Here is a 5,336-nt window from a genome sequence, read left to right as displayed (position 1 = left end):
GCATTCTTGGTGAAGTCCTGAGTGTAGCGTACCCGAGTGAAATTCAGCTTTCTTGTGATGGAAGATATCGGATCCTTGTCCACAGACTTGGCCTCACGGTCAGAGCACCGACTTGACGGCTCAGGAAAATCCTACGAATAATAGTGAACGCGCCTCAACGTTGTGACTGACGCTAAAAGCGTCGTCTTTGCCTGGAGTGTCATCCCAGTTCATCAATCAGTGCGTGCGCAACTCTCGCAATATCCACTGGGGATTATTGTATTGAGAAATTGGGCAGCTGTCAATCCCCAGATGTACCGGTCACGCTTTGTTTTGTGGGTTTCTCTCGATCACCCACCCTCTCTCTCCTCTCCGAGTCTTTCTCTCTCTGGTAATGAAGGTTTCCATCTTCCCTCTGTGCAACGCTGGCAGATGTAGAAGGCAAAAATTTGAAAAGATTACTAGTACTTTAGAGACGTTGTGAGTGAGTCGGATCCTAGCATATCTGTTGGGACATTATACAGCTGTACTACTTTATAAAAACGACGAAAGTACACGAATACAGAGTACATTGTATCAGTTCACTTTCGTACAAAGAAAACTTGACGTTTTATAACTCTATAAACCCTCACCCATTACGCGCGTTATGCCCGGCACGAATGCAAACATTTTCCATTTCGAATGCAAAATCATGTTGCTACAGATCATAACTTAATGTTGTCGGAACAATATAATCACGACCGATCATCACAGTTTGTGTCAGTTTTACTGAGACGAGAGTATTTGAATTGAGGCAAGGTTTTGAGGTGTTGCCAAAAACTGTATGACCTCTGACGTCATGCATGTACATTTCTCTGATTGGCCGAAATTGTGCATATCCCAACGTGCACCGCAGTTTTGAAGAAGGAGAGCGGACATTTTGAATACGATCCGTTGTCTGGTATGTATTTATCGAGGCTTTTCCGTCATTCCTGGCTTTATGTAAGTCATATTATGCAGGTGGATAGTAGAGCATCAATCCTATCCTTGGAATTATGCTTTTGTGCCATTCATATTGATGGTACCGTTAGAATTCTTTGGATATTCAAACGAAAATAAATTTGTCACAGTCGTGTTTCTGACTCTCTGAGCCTCAGATAAAATTTTCGTTTTCAACTCCCACATACAAAAATCAATCCAGTTTTACAATTCGTGCCTTTTCTATAGGGAATTGCACTTACGGGGTAAATGAAATAAACTAACAGCGGAACAGGCTGGCTTATGCATATGAAAACTGTCTTGTTTGTGGAGAAATTTTTTCGACCAAAATCGATATGTTCTTACTTAGTAACCTTACTTGCATGTTTTCATCGTAGGAAATAAAATCATGCAGGCAGCAACAAGAAAGAAGAGGAGGTCATCCTCGGTAAGAAGTGTTTCAGTTTGTATGCATGTAAATTATACACATCTGTCGTTTATTTTGTACACATAAATTTACATACGCATAATTATGTGTATTATATGTGGTAACATGTAACCATCTGTGTCCATACAAGTAAATTATATCACCAGGGTCCATAATATCACCACCTTGAGAAATAGTGTGCTTAAAGATATTTCTATTGCAACATACCCTAGTTACTAGTATATGTACATTTGAGGTGTGCAGGAGTTCATACCAAAAGTATGTTGCTGATTATTAGAGTAGAGTAGATCTTTCGTCTCGGTAGGAAGTTCTCTTCCACTTTGAGCCGCTCCTTGTAGTTTACTGCGTAGACATGGTCATCTTGTGGGGGTTGTCCAATGCCCGGGGGTTGTACACCACTGGATGACTTCTCATGTGTTTGTCCAGTCTATTTTTAAAACTGTTCACACTTGGGGCTGACACCACCTCTTCCGGTAGACTGTTCCACCATGTTACTACCCTGTTGCTGTAGAAAAACAGTCTTTTGTTGTTCTTCACTGATCTTTTGTTAAGTCGTAAGCTGTTCCCTCTTGTTCTTGTTTTCTCTTGCATTTTTGGTAGGCAACCCTCTGTGTCCAGCTTCCCATGAATGTACTTGTAGGTCATGATCATGTCCCCACGTATTCTTCTATATACCAGTGTCGGGAGCCTAAGCACCTTAAGTCTCTCCTCATATGGTAGATTGTTTAGACCAGGCACCCTTTTACTTGCCCTTCTTTGTACGTTTTCTATTTGGTCGGCCTGCTTCCATTGGTGTGGGGACCAAACAGGTGCACCGTATTCAAGGTGTGGTCGAATCAGTGATTTGTAGAGTAGTAAGAAGACCTCTGTGTCGATGTACTCAAAGGTGCAATAATTGCGACTTGCGACAATAATTAAATAATTGCGAATTGCGACAATAATTGCGACTTGCGATTATTGCAGTAAGGTGGCGATATTATGGACCCTGGTGATATTATGGACACAGACATAAATCCCTACATGACTGGTGCAGATAGACATAAGTAGAAACTACATACTAGTACCAGTTTAATAATTCAGTAGAGAAATCAAGTTCTCCAACTGAGTGACTCAGTCCAAATTCTTGTCAAGAAATTATACAAGTATGTCATGTATAATATTAATAACGTTAACATTTATATATATGTTGTACTTTTCAGATTCTGAAAGTAGGAGGAAGGTCTCCATCCAGAAATGTATTCCAGGACCTCAATGGCAGAGACCCCCTGAATCTTCAGGTCTGTGACTATGAATGAATTGAAGAATGGTTGTTTGCATGTGTCAAACCTGGCAGCCTTGAAGCTGATATATCATGCTTTACTTTACAATTTACATGTTTAGAATAGTAAATAATCAATTACATAATTTGTATAAAAAAGAATTGTAGTTTTCTCAAAACAGAACATTCCATGATCAGTGGTCGAAATACTTTTTTTCAGTGTTCTGCATTATTGCAGAAGAGTCAAAATTTTGTTCTGCAATTTGGAAATACTTTCTGCAAATACACAAGCCTCTATACTACAATATTGCAGGTTTATAAGCATGAACTATTGATTGATATGCAAATTAGTGAAGTCCAAAAGGAAACAAAAGATAGACAAGTCAAGACAAGGTTGATGTAAATTAGTGAAGAAGCTCCTGTTGTTTCAGAACAGGTCTTTAAGTGTTGTCTGTCCTTAGGGCCAAGAGCACCAAATCCCAAGTGCCAATTTTTCCTGCTGCAAAATTGCAGATTGTATAAATTTTTCTTCTGCAATCTTTGAAATCTATCTGCAGATTGCAGACTGCAGACAGGTATTTCGAACACTGATGATTGTTACCTCAGCTAATTATCAATTCAAATTTCAATACAGCCAGACTGTTTTCAGTGTACTGCAAAATTGTCAAAAGAATTATGTATTATGTAATCATAATTAATAGTTGATAATACCTTATGAAATAGACATAACTAACTACTTATAGAATGTTTTCTTACAAGTAACTCACAAAAGTGTAGAATGCTAATGATGTTGTAACCATAATGATGATATTGTTGTCTACATAATGTTGAAATATTTATCCCTTTTCAGGATGGACAAGGTGCACCTCTTAAAAGGTAAATTTGGATTTGACACTTGAAAGTGTACATTTTGTTTTATTTATTTGCATGATGTGTTCTGGGTATTCATGCATGTTCAGGGCACCACTGTAAATCAGTGTAAAGCTGCTGAGTCACAGGAATATTTTCTGTTACCAATATACAGTATAACTTATAAGTGTACATCATGTTGAAGTGATGACCCCAGCTGACCTTTGCTTATTTCTGAAAAAAGGGATCCAGAGCCGAAGTCCAGAAGGCCATCTAGGAGAGTGAGCTTTGCTGACACGTACCAGGTCAAGTAAGTTATGTTCTGTTTTTTCCTTCCTTCATTATTATACTATTTATAGTCTCATAGTATTAATTGCATGTAGTGTAAGAAAAAGCCTTAACAGTTATCACAGACAGAACAGCACAAGGAGTTTCATTGATGCCGGACATTGTTTTCCCTCTCTATTTTGAAAAGTTTCAAGCCTGAGACTTAACATCATATTTCATCATAAGGTAAATCCTGTTCAAAGACTAATATAGTCTGTATTTCTGTCATGTCATTAATTCATGGTAGTATGTTCCATTCTGCTGGAAAGCTGAATCACTTCTGTTTGATCCCACCAAACCTGACATGTTTCTTGATGACGTTTGTCTTCCTTAGAGAGTTCCTGACAGAGAAAGATGCTGCCAGCCTGGGATTGTGGGAAAACTCACAGACTGAGGACCCAGGTACAGTTTCAGTTTGTTCCAAGTATCTTATATTCTTTAATTCTTAGCAAATGCTTTTCTTTCTTAAGTGTATTAAGCCACCCAAGTGACTTCATGGATGGCATCTGTAAACACATTAATTTTGGAGTCAGGGATCTCCATAGAAATATTTATATAAATATTCATATCTAAGTAACTTAGATGAATGCAGACGAAGTTACCTAAATCTTAAAGTTGACAAGGTGGTGCTGGGAAATGGGATCATAAGATGTGCAGCAGCACCATTATTCTATTGTTTAGGGAAACTGTCAAAGTGTATTGAAAAAGCTGAAATCATTTTCTTTGATGGCATTTGGCATTGTTTATTGAGCTTTAGAAAATGGACTTCAAGTTGTTCACTAAACTGTTTTTTCAATACCAACAGTAGGACAGCCTCAGGATGACATTTTTGGGTATGTTGAATAATACTACTTCAGTTCAAATGTTAAATTTCCAGGTCGCACCAATATTTTTCAATTCTTTTTCATTTCAACAATCAGACAGTTTGAAGTTTAGATTTCTTGTTCCTACATATCATAGTGAAACTCATTAAGGATATCACTTGTTTTCAGTGCAAGTGCTGTTGAACCCTCTACCACTACTAATGCCACCATATCAGGTAAGCATGTACACTCTTTCTTGCAATCCTTTGACAGTTTGAGATCATTTATGCTATCATGATAACTTTTGATCCTGCAGATGATTATCACTAAATTTGACCTTCCTTATCCTCCTTAACCAGCCTCAGGGTTAGATACTCTACTGAATGGCCCCATCAAGAGCCATGCTGCTGCTCAGGATGCTTCTGGGGTGAGTTTTCTACTCATTATTACCCGAGTCAGGTTAGGAAATGTTTATGAAAGTGCCTTTCCCATTGACACAACACTGGGACATGTTACTGTGTTGGGGATTCAAACCCAGAACAATGAAACGAAATTCTGCAACAAAATTCCTGCAAATTTCTCTGGGAATATGTTAAAAGAATTTTTTTACTAGTGTTTCTTCCCTAATGTGTTTTCTTGTGTGTCCCAGGCGCCTCCTGAGGTGTGTGAGCCCCCGGTCGTGAGCAGCAGTGAGGAGTCCGAGACTACAACAACA

The 5,336-nt window shown here is 38.5% G+C and overlaps 1 pseudogene; it reads left to right on the top strand.

Moving 5' to 3' along the window:
• Positions 1-837: 837 nt before the first annotated feature.
• The window catches only part of LOC109483751, a 5,294-nt pseudogene continuing 795 nt past the window's right edge, over positions 838-5,336 (top strand).

The sequence above is a fragment of the Branchiostoma belcheri genome, unplaced genomic scaffold (assembly GCF_001625305.1).
Source record: "Branchiostoma belcheri isolate BF01 breed outbred unplaced genomic scaffold, Haploidv18h27 scaffold66, whole genome shotgun sequence".
Lineage (NCBI taxonomy): Eukaryota > Metazoa > Chordata > Leptocardii > Amphioxiformes > Branchiostomatidae > Branchiostoma > Branchiostoma belcheri.
The sequence above is the reverse complement of the archived record's forward strand: the minus strand, read 5'-3'. Positions and strand labels throughout refer to the sequence as shown.